Raw genomic sequence first — 11,345 nt, 5'->3', positions numbered from 1 at the left:
TTGGAACGCTCTGCCATATAAGATCAAAACTATCCGAAGTACATCGCACTTTAAAAATGAGCTCTTACATAATTTTTGCCCTCTAAATTGCTAAGATGCACGTACACATATATTTTTCTTTTTTCTAATACTTCTTTGTTCTTCTTCTCCTCCTTACACATTTTTACAACCTACGGTTTCCCTTAATGTTAGTTTTTAAGCTTTTATAATTAAATGAAGTTCAAACACTGTAAAATAACTCATGGTTGTGTGTTTGATTATAATAAATAAATAAATAAATAAATAAGTAGTTTTGTAGCCCATTGATTTTTGGCATTTTCCTGTTTGGTAATGGTGTTGCTTATTTTCTTCCATACAAAAACGAAGAAAATGTGCAACAGCGAATTCGGAAAATAAAATGAAAATATGTGAATACGAGAATGTAAAAAACATCCCAACAGAACTGACTGATGCAGTACAAAATATTAAAGGTGACACATTTGCTAAAAATATAAAGAGGAAAAGAAATCAGTTTATTTTGCATGAACTTCAAAACATGATAAGTACAATAACTTTTGGAAAGATGGGAATTTTAAACCCAACTATTTTACATTTTGACGAACTAAAAAATATCACTTATTATCGGCATGAAACTATGACGGTTACGGATTTAATGGACATTTCAGAGTTTAAAATTATAGAAAAGAATGGCATAATTGTACTTTACATTAAATACCCAAAAATAGAATTAACTTGTAAGTTTTATGAAGTAAGGGCTGTAGTTCAACCAGATTGTAAGCTTCTAATTGACAGAAATGTAACAAATTTTAAAAGCAAATTTTATAATATTTATAATTGCAAAACTGAATTAACAAACACATATTGTAAATTAGTAAAATAAAAATCATGTTTGTCAGAAATTTTAAATAAAAATCCAGGAAAATGTGGAAAAATTAAGGAACGGAACAATAAAATTGAAATAATAAAATAAGGGGCAATACTAATTTCGGGAAAAAATAATGTCGAGAACCGAACACTAGAAGGAACATATTTAACTACATTTGAAAACCAAACTGAGATAATAATATCACATACGGAAACGCTGAGTCTAAAATTTGGAACTATTTGAAATATAACTATGTAAAACTAGAAAACATAAATATTTTAGGTGAAGAAAATAAAAGCTCTAAAACCAATTCATTCATTTGGTATATTATTATTACTTTATGAATAATTTTTGCCATTTATCTTTGTACAAAATTGCAAAACCAAATACAAATACGAAAGAAAATGAAAATTTAGAACTCCAAGAAAACTAATATAAAACAAGTAAGAAAGTCTAAGTTCGGGCGGAGCCGAACATTATATACCCGGCGCAGGTACTAAGTATATGATTTTCACCTTTCCGAAACCTACCGCTAGATGGTAAGCCGGGGTGTATCAATTTTGAGTNTGAAGTTTCAAGCATTTCTTAAATTTACCGTTATATGAGAATCGGCCGTTATTTTAGTCCGATTTCAATAATTTTCAACGTTTTGCTTTTATGTAGCAAGGACAATAACCATACCGAGTTTGGTACAAATTGGTAGAACGCTTACCGGGGTACATATATGTGATCATAAGTGGGCGGTGCCACGCCCATTTTCCAAAACTTTATCATAAACGTATTTCCTGGTAAAGAGATGTTGCAAGCATCAATTTTGAGTAAATTAGCTTTAATATTTATTGATTTATCCAAGATTTCGTATTTCTCCAAATTAGCGTTATATGGGAGGTAGGCGTGGTTATTGTCCGATTTTAAAATTGTTTGGCCATTTAGTATGCTGTAGTAAGACTAACGACTGTGCCAAGTTTGGAAGAAATTGGTGCAGCGGTTACCAAGATATACACATGTAACCATAAGTGGGCGTGCATTTTCCAAAAATGTATAGTATTCTTAGTTTTTGTCTAAAAATTGTTATAAATATTAATTTTTAGTGAATAATCTTCAGTAGTTACTAAAATATCGCAGTTTTCGTATTTCTGGAAATTACCGTTATATGGGAAGTAGGCGTGGTTATCGTCCGATTTTGCCCATTTTCAATACCATCCGTCCTACGCCGGAAAGAAGTTCACATACCAAGTTTCGTTAAGATATCTCAAGTTTTACTCGAGTTATCGTGTGCACAGACGGACGGACGGACGGACGGACGGACAGACAGTCACCGCTTAATCGATTTCTCTTTTCATTCTGATCATTTATGTATACATTTGTCTATATCTATCTCGATTCGTTTTGCCTGTTACAAACAACCGTTATGTGAACAAAGTTATAATACCCTTGTGCACAAGTGCGCTCGGGTATAAATATTTTATTTCGAATAAAAACACTAACAGAAAATAGAGCAGAATCAGGGACGATTGATCTTAGGGAGGGGAGAGTTAACAGCAAACCACACATAACGGTTTAAATACATATTGTAAACAATAAAGTTCAAATACAGAAAGCATATTCCCATACTCAGTTTTTAATTAAAATCATAAAGCAACAACCTCTGTAATTTAATATCACATATTGAACTAAAATAACAAATAGCCAAAATGCTGACAGCAGCATTTTTGCATTCTTCATTAAATTCTTTGCGATCGAAGATCAAACCAAAAGACCACACAGCGGCATTGTAGCCAAAGTAAACATAACCGCATTCCAATAGCCCAGAACACATAACGTGCAACAATGTCTTTTCCGTTCCTTCTGTAAACTTTTGATTAAGAAAACAGTATCGCATTTCTCACGCATTGGCATTTCATCCATCCACTGCCTGATGCAACGCCAAAGCGTCATTGTGAAATTAGTTCTTAAGAAAACAAATGTTAGCTTATACATAAATAAGAATAAATTTAAATAAAGACTTCACTTCTGATAATTGTCCGCAAGATGCGGATCAAGAAAAGCATCGTTTTTATTTTTTAAAAACGCTTTCCTCGGAAGGGAAAGCTTAAGTTACATGTACACGCATTTTTTTAAACAACCCATCTTGTAGTGAACTTATTTAATTTGCAAAAGCCGAAAAACACATTTGCTTGTAAATAAATTCAAAATTTGTATGGCTCACTTAATTTCAATCGTTTTTTCTTTTGTACTGAAAAATTATAAAAATTAAATTGAGCGAAAACAAAAAGCAAAGCCAAATAAAAGTAAAAGAATCAACATTGAACTGCGTCAAAATGAAAATAAGGGAGCACGAATTTCGATGTGAAGCAAAACTCTCTGGGAAGACAATACCTGTAATTATTGTACCAAGGCGAATTAATATAAGGTCATAGCAGGAGTACAAAAACAAAAATTTGCATGTATTTTGTTTTTGCTTTGGCGGCATAAACTGCCAAAATCTGTAAGAGTGTGTGTAGAAATTCAAACAAATTTTTTTCAATTTGATATCAGAAGCCATGCGGCGAAACATATACACAAAATCAGCTGAGCTAGTAACACCACCTTATATAAATTCGCCTTGTATTGTACCATAGTTTGAGATCGGAAATGAGAATGTGTTTGTGAATTCGTGAGTGAATATTAAAATTAAAATGCTTGAAAACGTCAAAATGCTAAAAGTTAATTTCAGCGGTTCTACCTTCCTATATTTTTATCAAACAAAAATCTTTAGAAATCATGGTTTTCGAATTTCTCTTCCCATTTTCAGTCTGCTTCCCAGATAGTCGAAAATTAGGTGTTTGCAACGCTCAGCGTGCCTGGGACATTTGAGCCGTTCGTTTTATAAATTGATTAGATAATTCCATCAACAAAAAGTTGGGAGATGCGATCAAATAATGTACATACATTCTCTTTTAAAATTCCATGTTATTATAAAATCAAATAAATAATGTTGTTACAAATATTATGTCTAGTGTATGTTAAACAAAGTTATTATAGACGTAATAAGTTATGACCAGGCCGAAGAAAATAAGCGCAAAAAATCAATTTTAAGCGCTTAGATAAGCACGAACACATTAGTAAATATGCATGCAGATTTGCTCGAATAACAACAATAAATTTTTAAGTACAGTTCATTTTTTTGTTTTTTATTCAGTTTATTTCAAGGATTAAAAAATTACAATGGACAATCAAGTGTTGCTTGATATTTTCAAATAATAGAGATCTGTGCTGGTCGTTTTAATTTTTTTTTAATATTCGTTATTCTCCATTTGAGATGAATTNATATGCATGCAGATTTGCTCGAATAACAACAATAAATTTTTAAGTACAGTGCAATTTTTTGTTTTTTATTCAGGTTATTTCAAGGATTGAAAAATTACAATGGACAATCAAGTGTTGCTTGATATTTTCAAATAATAGAGATCTGTGCTGGTCGTTTTAATTTTTTTTTAATATTCGTTATTCTCCATTTGAGATGAATTATACAAAATTTCAAGTTCATGTGACTTATAGTTTCGAAGTTATGGCTGATTAAAAATTTCACGCCTATGGGAGGTGCCACGCCCCCTTGTCGAACCCCAATTTTTTACCCTATTATAGGCCCAGGTGACTTGGCAATACTCTTTCAAAATTTTGTTCGATTCTGTCCGTCCATTTAGACTGCAACCTGGCACATACATACATATAGTAGATTTGTAAAGATTTCTTTAGTTCGACACCCCACCCAGGAAATGATCAAGAAAAATTTATTGAGCCTAAGGCACATTGAACAGGTAGTATCAGTAGAGCAGCTGATTTGATTTTTAACCGACTTCATCTAAAGGAGAAGGTTATCAATTCGTCGGAATACTNCAGGTAGTATCAGTAGAGCAGCTGATTTGATTTTTAACCGACTTCATCTAGAGGAGAAGGGTATCAATTCGTCGGAATACTTTTTTTTCAAGTATGTTACCGCATAACTTTGGACCACGTTAACCAATTTATATAGTTCTTTTTTTAAAGGAAAGGTGTTACCCAAAGTTGGTCTAATTTGGTTTAGATCCGATCATTTGATCATGAATAATTTAACGATATTCTTAAATTTTTATAAGAAAAATGAAGTCGGTTTTATTTTTTGCTTAAAAATTACTTGTTTTTTTCAAATTATTTGGTCTCTAAATGTAAAATATTTCTACTTTTTTCTCACAAAAATTCTAAATTATTAAAATCTGTTTGCATGTGAAACATTTTGCCATGCAAAACAGAGATTGAATAGCAGCTTTTGGAACGTTCACCCAACTCAGCAGCACAAACGCAGACTACTGGGCCTTGCAAAGGAGAGAATCAAACAAATATACTAAGAAAAAGTTGTAGCAATTTTTAGTTTTATTCATGTTACAAAAAGAAGGCAGTTTCATTTCAAAATTTTTACAAAAAATAAGTTTTTGAAGTTTCATAACTTGTACAAAATTATTAGCTACTTTGCCACATTGATAGCAATCAAATAATACATCAAAAGATTAAGGCTGCATTTCTTTATTCATTCTGAATGTTTGGAATAAACTTTTTTGTTTATTTATTCTTTAGAACGTTCCTGATGATATGTTGACGTATATTTCAAACGCATTCTGTTTATTCCGGCTGTGAAATGGGATTATCCGGAATGTATAAAGAAACGCAGCCTAAATGTTGCGCGTGGGATATTTCCGGTTATTTGTACAATGATTTTTTGGTGGGAGACGGTGGGGGTAGGGGTGTGTCACCTTAAACTCCACTTGTTAGAAAGAGCTTAGTATAAAATTTAAGAAGTCATCCTTTGCCTTCTTGCCCCTTCTACAAGCACTCGAGGGCCCATTTTAAAATGGGGCAAAAGTAGCATTTTCGCAAAGAAAAGTTAAACTCGTGTCAGGCTAACAGCAGTATTTTTGCGCAAAACTCGTTTCCGCTTTGGTGGCCTTCGGCCGTGCTAGAAAAAAATATCCTCATCAGTCCAACTCCGGTTATACCATGCGCAGAATTTTTTCGCAAAATCCACCTCCCAATTTACAAAAAAGTGCATATTTCAAACCAAAATCTTTGTTTTAACTTAAAGCTTAATCCTTTGACTAGACATATATATTAAAACTTTTGATTCGGGTCACGTGTTTGGACACCGTAACCCAAAATCATTGTATAAATAACCGAATCGTACCCGAACTGTCTTATTTATGCATTTTTCTATAAACAAAAATTTTATAGAATGAAACAGCAGTAGTTTTCATCTTAAGTAGATCATTTTTGTCACAAATCCATAGCGTCCTGCCTATAAGTATGTATACATATCAAGGCACATTAAACAGGTAGTATCAGTAGAGCAAAAACAACATTTGCGTGTATTTTGTTGTTGCTTCTGGTATCGAAAGTGTCAAAAACTGTTCTGAATTTTTTCTTCTAAATCAAAGCGTGCCATGTGAAATACAAAAAATTATAAAAAATAAAAAATTGAAATTGGAAAAAATAAAAATTGATGCAACTTTCTTTCCTAGTAAATTTGTTTGCTTCTCGAACCATTGATCCATCCTTTGCAAGGCCCAGTAATCAGCGGTCGTGTTGCTGAGTTGGGCGAACGTTCCAAAAGCTGCTATTCAAAAGGTTTCACATGCAAATGGATTTTAACAATTCAGAATTTTTGTGAGAAAAAATTAAAAATATTTGACATTTTCGAGACCAAATAATTTGAAAAAAAATCAAATCAGCTGCTCTACTGATACTACCTGTTCAATGTACCTTGATACATATATATTTTTTAGCTTTTAATATTTTAATCCAAGTTCACTAACTTGAAGGTTTTTTTTTTTACTTTTTCAAGAAACAAAAATTTTACCGCTATTGAATCTGGTGGCATGATTTTAGTTAATTGTAATAAACATGTGGTCGAATGCCAATAAATGAAACTACCTTCAAGTGTTGTATCATGGTTTTATTTTTTCCACAATTGAATTAAAAGAAAAAAATTAGAACAGTTTTTGACATTTGAGATACCAGAAGCAACAACTATGGTTTGCTAAAGTTTGTTTGTGAAGAGCACAAGGTACTCTTGTTTTCAACAGAAATATCCATTATTGCATAAAGGCCAGTATGCAGCTCTCAAGAAAAGCAAAAACAANAAAGGTTTCACATGCAAATGGATTTTAACAATTCAGAATTTTTGTGAGAAAAAATTAAAAATATTTGACATTTTCGAGACCAAATAATTTGAAAAAAAATCAAATCAGCTGCTCTACTGATACTACCTGTTCAATGTACCTTGATACATATATATTTTTTAGCTTTTAATATTTTAATCCAAGTTCACTAACTTGAAGGTTTTTTTTTTTACTTTTTCAAGAAACAAAAATTTTACCGCTTTGAATCTGGTGGCATGATTTTAGTTAAATGTAATAAACATGTGGTCGAATGCCAATAAATGAAACTACCTTCAAGTGTTGTATCATGGTTTTATTTTTTCCACAATTGAATTAAAAGAAAAAAATTAGAACAGTTTTTGACATTTGAGATACCAGAAGCAACAACTATGGTTTGCTAAAGTTTGTTTGTGAAGAGCACAAGGTACTCTTGTTTTCAACAGAAATATCCATTATTGCATAAAGGCCAGTATGCAGCTCTCAAGAAAAGCAAAAACTCCATATAAAATGACGTACAAGAAATGGATAAGAAATTTTTGTGTAAAATTTTCTTGACACAGTACGCAGTTCTTAAGAAATTTGCTACGTTTTCTATTACGCTTTTCTAAAGTTTTTTGTGAAAAAAGAGCACAAGGCAACCCATGTTTGCAATATAAATATATGCCCGTTCCATTATTTCTTGAGGAAAGAGTGAGGCTGGTGAAGTATCAGATGTCAAAATTCCTTGGACACTCTCGAAATAATGGAAATATTTTCTTGACGTTTCCTTGAGAACTGAATACTGGCCTTAAGGAAAAAGTAAGACAGTAGGCTGTAAAATATCAGATGTCAAAACTCCTTGGACATTACTGTTTACACACACGAAATAATAGCAATTTATTTCTTGACTGTTCTCTTAAAAGGTCCGTACTTGGCTTTATACATTGAAATAAGCAAATAAGCATGGTCGTTAAAATTAAGCTTGGAAACCCTGAATAAGCAATTCCAAGCAAAAGGTTAGACTTTTCGGCCCTGGTTATGACTATACCAAGTGCTTTGAGACTTAAATTTAAGATTTTTCAAAAAGTGGAGTTAATCGATATGTGCACTGAACGGCACGGCTCATTTAATGGTAATCGCCCCATATGTTCATATGTATGTATGTGTTTATCTTTATTTTCGGGCGTTCGCATTCTGTTGCGAGCAAATACTAAAAACCAGTAGTCACTCTAGAGCAAATTGCATTAATGTGCACATGTATGTAGGTAGTACTCATAGTTACAAAAAATAAAATAAAAATTGCTGTGTAATTTCTTTGGTAAATTTTCGCACTTTGGGGCAACCTGAAATCTTTCAGCGATATTCAGATTAAAAAAAATACTGTTTCACGTTTATTTTTCCTATTCCCACAAATTCGCGAGCACGCAAACGCCATTGTTCGACAGTTGTAAACGCTATTTAAAAAGAACAAGTAAGAAAGTCTAAGTTAGGGCGGAGCCGAACATTAAATACCCGGCGCAAGTATTAAGTATATGTTTTTTCACCTTTCCGAAACCTACCGCTAGATGGTAAGCCGGGATGTATCAATTTTGAGTAAATTAGCGTCCTTCAATTTCGAAATATTACAGTTTCAAGCATTTCTAAAATTTACCGTTATATGAAAAGCGGCCGTAATTTTAGTCCGAATTCAATAATTTTCAACGTTTTGCTTATATGTAGCAAGCACAATAAGCACACCGAGTTTGGTACAAATTNAACTGTGCCAAGTTTGGAAGAAATTGGTGCAGCGGTTACCAAGATATACACATGGAACCATAAGTGGGCGAGGCTACGCCCGTTTTCCAAAAATTTATAACATTCTTATTTTTCGTCTAAAAATTATTGTAAATATCAATGTTGAGTGAATTATCTTTAGTAGTTACTAAAATATCGCAGTTTTCGTATTTCTGGAAATTACCGTTATATGGGAAAAGGGCGTGGTTACAGTCCGATTCCACCCATTTTCAATACCAACCTACCTTGGATTAAGGGAAACCTACATACCAAATTTCGTTGAGATATCTCAATTTTTGCTCGAGTTATCGTGTACACGGACGGGTGGACGGACGGACAGACGGACAGACAGACATGGCTTAATCGATTTCTTTTTTCATCCTGACCATTTATGTATACATTTGTGTATATCTATCTCGATTCGTTTTGGCTGTTACAAACAAGCGTTATGTGAACAAAATTAATATACCCTTGTGCACAAGTGCGCTCGGGTATAAAAATTTAGAGGTGCTGTTGAACAAAATATGTACATACATACATAGCTATGCACGTAAGTTCAACTGTGCCCGCCGGTTTGAACGATTGTTTGGAAAGAGATCGTCAATCGCCAACATGTATATATTAGTTGCGTTTTTTTACTCATTTCCAGTAAAATCCAGTAAAAGTTTTTACGAATTTTCATGTTNGATTTTACTGGATAAATTTTTACTTGTAAGAATTTGCCAGTACGAAAAACAGCTGATCGCATGTTGCTGGATGAAATTTAAACTAATAAGGAAACTGTTTGTGGGTTTTTATTGTTGAATCTCACAAAATAAACCTATTTAAATACAAAATATATTGTTTTATTAGGAATTTGCTGCGAATAAACAACCAATTTATCAGCTGTTCATGAAACTTGAAAATTGTTACTGGAAAAGCGTTCGCGTACTTTATTGCAATTTTTTTCTTTGAGAGCGAATTCTTAGAAATAAAGTTACTGGAGAGTTGCTGGCAAGTTACTGGATAATTTGTAAAAAAACACAACTATTGTGATTTCAACTTTAGTTGTGAGTTTACTCTAATTAAGGAGTACATAATAATAATAATAGATTGGCGCTTTCACATATGTTAGTGTTTGGCCGAGCTTCTCCTCCGAATTGTGGCGTGCGCCTTGATGTTGTCACACAAAGCGGAGGGGCCTAAAGTTTTACGCCGACTCCGAACGGCGATTGTATTTTTATGAGAATCTGTTTTTCATGGCAGAAATACACTCGGAGGTTTGCCATTGCCTGCCGAGGGACGACCGCTGTTAAGAAATAAATTTTTTTCTATATTTTTTGCGCTGTTGCTTTGACCAGGGNTCGGAGGTTTGCCATTGCCTGCCGAGGGACGACCGCTGTTAAGAAATAACTTTTTTTCTATATTTTTTGCGCTGTTGCTTTGACCAAGTTTTAATCCCAAGTGCTGCGGAGTGGAAGCGCGCACTGCTTACCACTACACCACAGCGGCCGAGAAGTACATACAGTTATAATAATCAGGAAATGTTATTTTTACAATATGGCATTATTTACAGAAAGAGCTAAATACAAACTCAAAAAAACTTAAAACAACATACATATGTCTCTTGATTAGACAAACAACAAAAGGTTCATACAGCTACGAGTTTCTAAACACTGATGCGTACAAGGGATTCAATTATTTATCTTTTAATCAAACTTCACTGCTCCATCCTTGAAATTGACGATATATTCTGTTCATTAGCACATTTGTATTAAATTAATTTACTATATTCACAAATACCTATCACTTCCTTGCTAAAACGATCGCGTCTGCGTCTTCTGTTGTTGTTGTTTACTTATATATGGTTGTTGAAATCAGCTATGTTTGGTTTTTATTTGTGTTCCACCGGCTGGCCGATTAGCTAACGAAATCAAACAACAAACTTTTTAGTTCAATTGCACGCAATTTGCAAGTCGGAAACTTGAGAACACTTATTTTCATTAAATTCTAGTTACTTATTCCAACGACTATTTGTGGTATTTCCAATATTCGCGCGATTGTTGCACTGAGAGCTTTTTTAGCTTTAAAGCGGTTAATGTGGTGTTCGCCTGAAGTCACAGCGCAAACTAAACTGAATATCATAAAACGGTAGGAAATTATATGATCTCTGTAGCAAAAGGAGCCCAAGTAACCGAAAGAAATGCATACATATGTATGTACATATTTTATATGTGTATTAAGTAGTTAATAATACTTGTGGAAAGAAAAAACAAAAATAAGTAAATAAAGAAGTATCTTTTGAGGTGAATCCGTTAAGCGCCATTGCGTGGATGCGCATATGTACATAAATATGTGCATACGGGTCAATCTCTGAATAACTACTTGTCAGCAGTTACATGTAATTCATAGTGTATACTTAAATAAACAACGATTTGCAAGAAAATACATAGTTTGGCTCGACCAATAGTGTAAAACATGCTAATTAAAGGCTGTAAACATTTGTCAACGTGTGTACATTTCATTAACGTGAGAACTACTATGTTGGCCTTACTGACCTACCCATGAACAAATTTATC

General features: G+C 33.1%; 1 protein-coding gene across 1 annotated transcript in view; it reads right to left on the bottom strand.

The window, feature by feature from the left end:
- The window catches only part of LOC108358887 (putative fatty acyl-CoA reductase CG5065), a 185,689-nt gene extending 174,794 nt beyond the window's left edge, over nucleotides 1-10,895 (bottom strand). The window contains exons 1-2 of the mRNA XM_017610404.1: nucleotides 10,785-10,895; nucleotides 10,570-10,690 (exon numbers count right to left, since the gene is read on the bottom strand). The gene's annotated coding sequence lies outside the window, so the exon portion shown is untranslated. The remainder of the gene's footprint in view (nucleotides 1-10,569; nucleotides 10,691-10,784) is intronic.
- Nucleotides 10,896-11,345: the final 450 nt, after the last annotated feature.

Source organism: Rhagoletis zephyria, unplaced genomic scaffold (genome assembly GCF_001687245.7).
Source record: "Rhagoletis zephyria isolate East Lansing unplaced genomic scaffold, Rhagoletis_zephyria_1.1 Rzeph_scaffold_00310, whole genome shotgun sequence".
Lineage (NCBI taxonomy): Eukaryota > Metazoa > Arthropoda > Insecta > Diptera > Tephritidae > Rhagoletis > Rhagoletis zephyria.
This window is presented reverse-complemented; position numbering and strand designations above follow the sequence as displayed.